The following is an 11,409-nucleotide window of genomic DNA, read 5'->3' on the forward strand; positions in this document are numbered from 1 at the left end:
GGGGGCAGGAGGAGAAGGGGACGACAGAGAATGAGATGGCTGGATGGCATCACTGACTCGATGGACATGAGTCTGAGTGAACTCCTGGAGTTGGTGATGGACAGGGAGGCCTGGCGTACTGCAGTTCATGGGGTCACAAAGAGTCGGACATGACAGAGAGACTGAACTGATTGACTAACTGAATCTTCCACTGTGTATATGTACCACAGCTTTCTTATCCATTCGCCTGCTGATGGACATCTAGGTTGCTTCCATGTCCTGGCTATTGTAAACAGTGCTGAGATGAACACAGGGGTACACGTGTCTCTTTCAATTCTGATTTCCTCAGTGTGTGTATGCCCAGCAGTGGGATTGCTGGGTCATATGGCAGTTCTATTTCCAGGTTTTAAGGAATCTCTGCACTGTTCTCTGTAGTGGCTATACTAATTTGCACTCCCACCAACAGTGTAAAAGAGTTCCCTTTTCTCCACATCTTCTCCAGCATTTATTATTTGTAGACTTTTTGATAACAGCCATTCTGACTTGGCTGAGATGGTACCTCATTGTGGTTTTGATTTGCATAAGTCTGATAATGAGTGATGTTGAACATCTTTTCATGTGTTTGTTAGTCATCTGTATGTCTTCTTAAGAGAAATGTCTGTTTAGTTCTTTGGCCCATTTTTTGATTGGTTTGTTTATTTTTCTGGCATTGAGCTCCATGGAGAAGGCAATGGCACCTCACTCCAGTATTCTTGCCTGGAAAATCCCATGGATGGAGGAGCCTGGAAGGCTGCAGTCCATGGGGTCGCTGAGGGTTGAACATGACTGAGTGACTTCACATTCACTTTTCACTTTCATGCATTGGAGAAGGAAATGGCAACCCACTCCAGTGTTCTGACTGGGAGAATCCCAGGGATGGGGGAGCACGGTGGGCTGCCGTCTATGCAGTTGCACAGAGTCAGACACGACTGAATCAATTTAGCAGCAGCAGCAGCAGCAGCAGCAGCAGCAGCAGCAGCAGCAGCAGCAGCAGCAGCATTGAGCTCCATGAGTTGCTTGTATGTTTTTGAGATTAATTCTTTGTCCGTTGCTTTGTTTGCTAGTATCTCCCATTCTGAAGACTGTCTTTTCACCTTGCTTATCATTTCCTTCATTGTGCAAAAGGTTTTAAGTTTAATTAGGTCCCATTTGTTTATTTTTGCTTTTATTTACATTACTCTGGAAGGTGGGTCATAGAGGATCTTCTGTGATTTATGTCAGAGAGTGTTTTGCCTATGTTTTCCTCTAGTTTTATAGTTTCTGGTCTTATGTTTAGATCTTTAATCCATTTTGAGTTTATTTTTGTATATAGTCCTGGAAAATGTTTTTCTTTCATTCTTTTACACATGGTTGACCAGTTTTCCCAGCACGACTTGTTGAAGAGATTTTCTTTTCTCAATTGTATCCTTTGTCAAAGATAAGGTGTCTATACTAACACATATATATGGAATTTAGAAAGATGGCAATGACGACCCTGTATGCAAGACAGGAAAAAAGACACAGATGTGTATAACGGACTTTTGGACTCAGAGTGAGAGGGAGAGGGTGGGATGATTTGGGAGAATGGCATTCTAACATGTATACTATCATGTAAGAATTGAATCGCCAGTCTGTGTCTGACGCAGGATACAGCATGCTTGGGGCTGGTGCATGGGGATGACCCAGAGAGATGTTATGGGGAGGGAAGTGGGAGGGGGGTTCATGTTTGGGAACGCATGTAAGAATTAAAGATTTTAAAATTAAAAAAATCAAAAAACAATAAATAAATAAATAAATAAAATTAATAAAAATAGAAAAAACAAACAAACAAATATAAGGTGTCCATAGGTGTGTGGATTTATCTCTGGGCTTTCTACTTTGTTCCATTGATCTATATTTCTGTCTTTGTACCAGTACCATACTATCTTGATGACTGTAGCTTTGTAGCATAGTCTGAAGTCAGGCATGTTGATTCCTCCAGCTCCATTCTTCTTTCTCAAGCTTGCTTTGGCTATTTGAGGTGTTTTGTATTTCCATACAAATCGTGAAATTATTTGTTCTAGTTCTCTGAAAAATATCTTTGGTAGCTTGATAGGGATTGCATTGAATCTATGGTTTGCTTTGGGCCGTATACTCATTTTCACTATATAGATTCTTCTGATTCATGAACATGGTATATTTCTCTATTTATTTTGTCAACTTTGATTTTTTTCATCAGTGTTTTATAGTTTTCTATATATAGGTCTTTTGTTTCTTTAGGTAGATTTATTCCTAAATATTATTCTTTTTGTCTCAATGGTGAATGGGATTGTTTCCTTAATTTCTCTTTCTGTTTTCTCATTGTTAGTGTATAGGAATGCAAGGGATTTCTGTGTGTTGATTTTATATCCTGCAACTTTACTATATTCATTGATTAGCTCTAGTAATTTTCTGGTGGGGTCTTTAGGATTTTCGGTGTAGAGGATCATGTCATCTGCAAACAAGGAGAGTATTACTTCTTCTTTTCAAATCTGGATTCCTTTTATTTCTTTTTCTGTTCTGATTGCTGTGGCTAAAACTTCCAAAACTATGTTGGATAGTAGTTGTGAGAGTGGGCACCCTTGTCTTGTTCCTGATTTTAGGGGAAACGCTTTCAGTTTTTCATCACTGAGGATGTTTGCTGTGGGTTTATCATATATGGCTTTTAATATGTTGAGGTATGTTCCTTCTATTCCTGCTTTCTGGAGGGTTTTTATCATAAATGGATGTTGAATTTTGTCAAAGCCTTTCTCTTCATCTATTGAGATAATCACATGGTTTTTATCTTTCAATTTGTTAATGTGGTGCATCACATTGTTTAATTTGTGAATATTGAAGAATTCTTGCATCCCTGTGATAAAGCCCACTTGCTCATGATGTATGATCTCTTTAATATCTTTTTGGATTCTGTTTGCTAGAATTTTATTGAGGATTTTTGCATCTATGTTCATCAGTGATATTGGCCTGTAGCTTTCTTTTTTTGAGGCATCTTTCTCTGGTTTTGGTATTAGGGTGATGGTGGCCTCATAGAATGAGTTTGGAAGTTTACCTTTCTCTGCAATTTTCCGGAAGAGTCTGAGCAGGATAGATGTTAGATGTAGAGTTGTTTCTTTCCTTGTCCCTGGGTGAAATTTATGGAAGATTCAATGACTTCTTTGGGTTCTTCTTAGATAAGAAGATATTCCTTGATCACTTTAGTTCCTCCAAAGCCTCAGTTTAAAGCTTAAAATGTCTGATTCAAGGTAGTAATCAGAAATGTCAAACTTTATCATTGTGGCATAATCTCCTCTTCTTCCTCCAGCTTAGGTTTATTGTAGTGTAACCAACTGTATTGGAAAAGGGGGTGTGGTTTCCATCTTCTGTCTTCATCACCTTGAATTTCTACTGATCCTCCTTCTACTGTTCCTCATTCCCTCTTGCAAATATCAGTTTTCACTTCACTCAAAAAAGATGAGCAGGGAATTCTTGCTTGACCAGTTATGAGATGACATAAGTGCTTCCTGAGAGATGTTGATTTTTTAAAAGAGATATCTCAGGGGTGTTTTACTGGATTGCCTTGAGACAACATCCACATCACCGAGTGTCTTGCCCTGTTGTTCCCCTGATACAGGCAAATACATATTTTGTGCTTGATTTTATTTTAGGTTCTGAGATTTTGCTCTGCTTTTGAGTTCCTACATATTGGTGGCTCTCTTGGGCAGGATCTAAGGTAGCGCCATCCCTGTTCTTTCTCAGGTGTGACTTGTCTCTCAGTTCAGTTCAGTTCAGTTCAGTTCAGTCACTCAGTCCTGTCCGACTCTTTGCAATCCCATGAATTGCAGCATGCCAGGCCTCCCTGTCCATCATCAACTCCAGGAGTTCACTCAGACTCACATCCATTGAGTCAGTGATGCCATCCAGCCACCTCATCCTCTGTCATCCCCTTCTCCTCCTGCCCCCAATATCTCCCAGTATCAGAGTCTTCCTATGAGTCAACTCTTTGCATGAGGTGGCCAAAGTACTGGAGTTTCAGCTTCAGCATCATCTGGTAAATGTTTATCCATTCTCTTCCCTGAGAAAAATATGGGTCGAAGGTCATCCAATCCAGTCACACTTTTTTTTTTTTTTTTTTTGCCACACAGAGTGGCTAGCCAACTAGTTTCCCTTTAAAATTTTTTAGGTATGAACTGGTATATTAGCTTCTTAGGGTCACTATGAGAAAGTACCATAAGCTGAGTGGCTTAGAATAAAATAAATATTTTCTCACAGTTCTGAAGGTTAAAAGTCTAAAATCAAGATGGTGACTGGGCTACTTTCTGAAGCCTCTTAAAGAAGACAGCTCCTTGAGTCTTCGGACTTCTGGTGGCCCCAGGTGATCTTTGGCTGGTGACAGCATAATTCATTCTCCGCCTCTGTCTTCATATGACCTCTTTCTTCGTGTCTCTGTCTTCAGTTGGTTTTCTTCCTATAAGGACAATGGTCATACTGGATCAAAGGACCACTCTACTCCAGTATCATGTCATCTTAACAATCACATCTCAAATGATCCTATTTTCAAATACAATACATAACTCAATGTATTGTAATCAGCTACCAGGTCACTCTGTGAGACTCTGAGGAGCAGAGTCTCCTCAGAGACTCTTGTCTCTTGACTTATGGTGAAGTGGGAAGCAACAGTCTGCAGCCCACCAGAAGCTCTCTCCCTAGCTTCCCCTGATAATCTCCAACTACTTTTTTTTGTCTCCCCAAATTCTTTTCCAGTGGAGGAGTGCATTCTTGAAGGCATCAGAGAGTTGAGAAGTATCTGGGAAAAACAGAAATCTAGAGAGGTAAAATTAGCATTTGGAACTTCTTATCAGGGAGTCTTTTATACCAGAAGAAGTGACTGAAAATAAGCATCATTTATTTTAAAGACTTGTGAGCCAGGAGACAAAAGTTAGAAGCTGGGGTCTATCATGGATGAAGTCACCACACTTTGAGATGAGACCTGGAAGGTGGAACTTCACACATAAAGGCAATAATAAGTAAATCAAGACATTTCATAAAATTTTAAGCCTGAAATTTAGTCACAATGACTAGAGTCCTTAGGAAGGATTTATTTATTTATTTTTAAATATAAATTTATTTATTTTATTTTATTTATTTTTTTTTGTTTCAATTGTTTATTAACCAGAACACAAAAATAATCCTGGTAGATACCTTAGTTCATCCTTCTAATAAGCCTGTTGATCTGGTCTTCCCTGTTGCCAGCATCTCCACCTTCTACAAAATGGGTGGTCTTTTTCTTCATTCCACCTCGTGGAGAAGACAATTTAAAGGGCCACAGGAAGTTGTTTGCTTCTTTGAAACGTTTTCCAACGGTATAGATCTCATGAATCAGATCCTCCATGCAGATGATTCCGTATTTCCCAAGAGATCGAGCAATCAATGCATTGTCTGTCAGGGCAATTCGCTTTTTGTTGATTTTGCCATAACCACGCTTGTAGATCAATTCATTTACAGACTTCAGATTTGGGTATCCCCATGCAATGTATGGCTCCACAATTCTCAGCATATTAATTGATGCCTTGTTGAGCTTCACAAAGGTGCCGTTGAAGATCTGCCGGAGGCGAAGGAACTGCAGCACCTTTCGAACCTTTGGGCTCACACCGTTGATACCTCTGATCCTGATGACAAACGCCAATTTGGGTTCCGCGGGTACATAGAAGTTGCCGGCTTTTCGTGCCATCCTAGCCATTCGAATTTCAGTTCTGTACATCTGCCTGTATTCCTTGTGGTAATGCTTAGCTTTTTCATAGATAAGCTTCCTCCTTGCCTTTCGAAGCATCTTTTGGGCAAACTTCTTTCTCAGTCGCTTGATCTTAAGCTCTGCGAAATTCTTCCGCTTTTTCTTAAGGGTTTCTGGCACAGCAGGAACCTTCTTTTTCTTCTCTTCTGCAACCTCCATGGTTCCAGCCGGGAAAGAGGCAAATTTATTTATTTTAATTGGAGGTTAATTAATTTAAAATATTGTATTTGTTTTGCCACACATCAACATGAATCTGCCACAGGTATGCACGTGTTCCCCATCCTGAACTCCCCTCCCTCCTCCCTCCCTGTACCATCCCTCTGGGTAGTCCCAATGCACCAGCCCCAAGCATCCAGTATCATGCATCGAATCTAGACTGGCAATTATATATGATATTATACGTGTTTCAATGCCATTCTCTGAAATCATCCCACCCTCTCCCTCTCCCACAGAGTCCAAAAGACAGTTCTATACATCTGTGTCTTTTTTTCTGTCTCTCATACAGAGTTATCATTGGAGGAGGCAATGGCCCCCCACTCCAGTACTCTTGCCTGGAAAATCCCATGCATGGAGGAGCCTGCAGAAGGCTGCAGTCCATGAGGTCGCTAAGAGTCAGACACTACTGAGCAACTTCACATTTACTTTTCACTTTCATGGATTGCAGAAGGAAATGGCAACCCACTCCAGTGTTCTTGCCTGGAGAATCCCAGGGACAGAGGAGCCTCACAGGAGGCTGTCTATGGGGTCGCACAGAGTTGGACATGACTGAAGTGACTTAGCAGCAGCATATAGGGTTATCGTTACCATCTTTCTAAATTCCATATATATGCATTAGTATACTGTATTGGTGTTTTTCTTTCTGGCTTACTTCACTCTGTATAACAGGCTCCAGTTTCATCCACCTCATTAGAACTGATTCAAATATATTCTTTTTAATGGCTGAGTAATACTCCATTGTGCATATGTACCATAGCTTTCTTATCCATTCATGTGCTGATGGACATCTAGGTTGCTTCCATGTCCTGGCTATTATAAACGGTGCTGTGATGAACATTGGGGTACATGTGTCTCTTTCAATTCTGGTTTCCTTGGTGTGTATGCCCAGAAGTGGGATTGCTGGGTCACAAGGCAGTTCTATTCCAAGTTTCCAGTTTTTTAAGGAATCTCCACATTGTTCTCCATAGTGGCTGTACTAGTTTGCATTCCCACCAACAGTGTAAGAGGGTTCCCTTTTCTCCATACCTTCTCCAACATTTATTACTTGTAGACTTTTTGAAAGCAGCCATTCTGACTGGCGTGAAATGGTACCTCATTGTGGTTTTGATTTGCATTTCTCTGATAATGAGTGATGTTGATTTTCATGTGTTTGTTATCCATCCATATGTCTTCTTTGGAGAAATGTCTAGTTCTTTAGCCCATTTTTTGATTGGGTCGTTTATTTTCCTGGTATTGAGCTGCAGGAGTTGCTTGTATATTTTTGAGATTAGTTGTTTGTCAGTTGCTTCATTTGCTATTATTATTATTGTTCTGCAGAAGCTTTTAAGTTTAATTAGGTCCATTTGTTTATTTTTGCTTTTATTCCCAATATTCTGGGAGGTGGGTCATAGAAGATCCTGTTGTGATTTATGTTGGAGAGTGTTTTGCCTATGTTCTCCTCTAGGAGTTTTATAGTTTATGGCCTTATGTTTAGATCTTTAATCCACTTGAGTTTATTTTTGTGTATGGTGTTAGAAAGTGATCTAGTTTCATTCTTTTACTAGTGGTTGATCAGTTTTCCCAGCACCACATGTTAACGAGATTGTCTTTTCTCCATTGTATATTCTTGCCTCCTTCGTCAAAGATAGGGTGTCCATAGGTGTGTGGATTTATCTCTGGGCTTTCTATTTTGTTCCATTGATCTATATTTCAGTCTTTGTGCCAGTACCATACTGTCTTGATGACTGTGGCTTTTGTAGTACAGAAAGAAGTCAGGCAGGTTGATTCTTCCAATTCCATTCTTCTTTCTCAAGATTGCTTTGGCTATTCGAGGTTTTTTGTATTTCCATACAAATTGTGAAGTTATTTGTTCTAGTTCTGTGAAAAATACCATTGGTAGCTTGATAGGGTTTGCATTAAATCTATAGATTGCTTTGGGTAGTATACTCATTTTCACTATATTGATTCTTCTGATCCATGAACATGGTATATTTCTCCATCTATTAGTGTCCTCTTTGATTTTTTTCATCAGTGTTTTATAGTTTTCTATATATAGGTCTTTAGTTTCATTAGGTAGATATATTCCTAAGTATTTTATTCTTTTCGTTGCAATGGTGAATGGAATTGTTTCCTTAATTTCTTTCTATTTTCTCATTATTAGTGTATAGGAATACAGGGGATTTCTGTGTGTTGATTGTATATCCTGCAACTTTACTATATTCATTGACTAGCTCTAGTAATTTTCTTGTGGAGTCTTTAGGGTTTTCTATGTAGAGGATCATGTCATCTGCAAACAGTGAGAGGTTTACTTCTTCTTTTCCAATTTGGATTCCTTTTATTTCTTTTTCTGCTCTGATTGCTGTGGCTGAAACTTTCAAAACTATGTTGAATAGTAGTGGTGCAAGTGGGCACCTTGTCTTGTTCCTGACTTTAGGGGAAATGCTTTCAATTTTTCACCATTGAGGATAATGTTTGCTGTGGGTTTTTCATATATAGCTTTTAGTATGTTGAGGTATGTTCCTTCTATTCCTGCTTTCTGCAGAGTTTTTATCATAAATGGATGTTCAGTTTTGTCAAAGGCCTTCTCTGCATCTATTGAGATAATCATATGGCTTTTATTTTTCAATTTGTTAATGTGGTGCATTACATTGATTGATTTGCGGATATTGAAGAATCCTTGCATCCCTGGGATTAAGCCCACTTGGTCATGATGTATGATCTTTTTAATGTGTTGTTGGATTCTGATTCCTAAAACTTTGTTAAGGATTTTTGCATGTATGTTCATCAGTGATATTGGCCTGTAGTTTTCTTCTTTTGGAGCATCTTTATCAGGTTTTGGTATTAGGGTAATGGTGGCCTTATAGAATGACTTTGGAAGTTTACCATCCTCTGCAATTTTCTGGAAGAGTTTGAGTAGGATAGGTTGCCAGGTCCAGCCCCGGTGGATCCAGGGAATTCGAAGCAGGGACGGCGTTGGCGAGGAAAGACTTATTTATTAATATAAGATTAGTTTAGGAAGAAATAGTGTAGTAGGAAAATTAGTGGCGAAAAGAAGACTGAATAACTTGGCTTACAGGGAAAACCAATAAAATTCCACACAAGGAATTTGCACCATCTACATTAGGCCGCCGGCACCAGTTTGAATACCGGAGAGTGCCCCGCCTTGGGCTCTCTCTCTTATGGATCTTAAAAGGGACAAGTAAGTAAACATAGTGAGCCTCCATGTTCCAAGGGATCAGCCTGGAAAGGAGTAAAGAGGAGACAAGGGGGAAACCAGTGCTTCCAATGACTGGCCCCACCTCTATTGTCTAGAAAGGCCTTTTATAGATTTTTGATTGTACATAGAGATCAATGGGTAATACAAAATTATGTAGCGTTAGCAGCCCAGACTCTTTCTGTATATCTTTTTGGATACAAAAGTTCTCAGGTGATTTACATTATCTTCTGGCCAAGAGGCTTGCTAACACTTTTTGGCTCTCTTCCTTAATGAATGTTAATTTTGTTTCCCCTGAAGTGTTTTTCTTTAATCTGCATCTCCTTAAAGCACTAAAGTTACATATCTATAGAACAAAGGTGCAGTAGGTTATAACAAAGAAGGTACTTAACTCAAAGATCTAATGTTGCTACTTGTTTTTTCTATATACCAACTATATCAACAAGTAAAAGATATGAAAATTTGGCAGCAAGTATTGGCTCAACTAATGAAACCTTTAATCAGTCCTATTCTAATGATTTTGACTCCTTGGAAGCCCCTACATTCCTAGGATGTTTTAAGCTTCCTGTGCCTCCTGCAGTCAGGAGGCCTCAATCACATGCGCAGCTGTACAAGTCCTGCAGGCGGGCTAAAAAGCCATCAGAGGGATTTTTGGATTGAAACACCCTTTCAAATGCAGAAGACTAAAGCCTGGAGATGACTTTTTCCAGGCAGGCATATTCTTATTTTGGGGGGTACATGCTCAGGAAATACCCGGGGGAAAACCTGAGATCTGACTCGACCTTGCACATCAGATCTCTGCCACATGACCTTGTCATGGGTGGATTCCTCACGCTGGCTGCTGGCAATAGGTGTTAGCTCTTCTCTAAATTTTTGGTAGAATTCAGCTGTGGAGCCATCTGGACCTGGGCTTTCGTTTGCTGGAAGATTTCTGATTACAGTTTCAATTTCTGTGCTTGTGATGGGTCTGTTAAGATTTTCTATTTCTTCCTGGTTCAGTTTTGGAAAGTTGTACTTTTCTAAGAATTTGTCCATTTCTTCCACGTTGTCCATTTTATTGGCATATAATTGCTGATAGTTGTCTCTTTTGATCCTTTGTATTTCTGTGTTGTCTGTTGTGATCTCTCCATTTTCATTTCTAATTTTATTGATTTGATTTTTCTTCCCTTGTTTCTTGATGAGTCTGGCTAATGATCTGTCAATTTTATTTATCCTTTCAAAGAACCAGCTTTTGGCTTTGTTGATTTTTGCTATGGTCTCTTTTGTTTCTTTTGCATTTATTTCTGCCCTAATTTTTAAGATTTCTTTCCCTCTACTAACTCTGGGGTGCTTCATTTCTTCCTTTTCTAGTTTCTTTAGGTGTAGAGTTAGGTTATTTATTTGACTTTTTTCTTGTTTCTTGAGGTATGCCTGTATTGCTATGAACTTTCCCCTTAGCACTGCTTTTACAGTGTCCCACAGGTTTTGGGTTGTTGTGTTTTCATTTTCATTCATTTCTATGTATATTTTGATTTCTTTTTTGATTTCTTCTGTGATTTGTTGGTTATTTAGCAGCGTGTTGTTCAGCCTCCATATGTTGGAATTTTTAATAGTTTTTCTCCTGTAATTGATATCTAATCTTACCGCATTGTGTTCAGAAAAGATGCTTGCAATGATTTTAATTTTTTTGAATTTACCAAGGCTAGATTTATGGCCCAGGATGTGATCTATCCTGGAGAAGGTTCCGTGAGCACTTGAGAAAAAGGTGAAATTCATTGTTTTGGGGTGAAATGTCCTATAGATATCAATTAGGTATAACTGGTCTATTCTATCGTTTAAAGTTTGTGTTTCCTTCCCAATTTTCTGTTTAGTTGATCTATCCATAGATGTGAGTGGGATATTAAAGTCTCCCACTATTATTGTGTTATTGTTAATTTCCCCTTTCATACTTGTTAGCATTTGTCTTACATATTGTGGTGCTTCTATGTTGGGAGCATATATATTTTTAATTGTTATATCTTCTTCTTGGATTGATTCTTTGATCATTATGTAGTGTCCTTCTTTGTCTCTTTTCACAGCCTTTGTTCTAAAGTCTATTTTATCTGTTATGAGTATTGCTACTCCTGCTTTCTTTTGGTCTCTGTTTTCATGGAATATCTTTTTCCAGCCCTTCACTTTCAGTCTGTATATGTCTCCTGTTTTGAGGTGGGTCTCTTGTAGACAACATATATAAGGGTCT

At 39.0% G+C, this 11,409-nt stretch overlaps 1 pseudogene; it reads right to left on the reverse strand.

Annotated features, from left to right (window-relative positions):
* Positions 1 to 5,152: 5,152 nt before the first annotated feature.
* On the reverse strand, positions 5,153 to 5,956 carry LOC138423319 (large ribosomal subunit protein uL30 pseudogene; annotated as a pseudogene).
* Between the last annotated feature and the right edge of the window lie 5,453 nt (positions 5,957 to 11,409).

The sequence above is a fragment of the Ovis canadensis genome, chromosome 18 (genome assembly GCF_042477335.2).
Source record: "Ovis canadensis isolate MfBH-ARS-UI-01 breed Bighorn chromosome 18, ARS-UI_OviCan_v2, whole genome shotgun sequence".
NCBI lineage: Eukaryota > Metazoa > Chordata > Mammalia > Artiodactyla > Bovidae > Ovis > Ovis canadensis.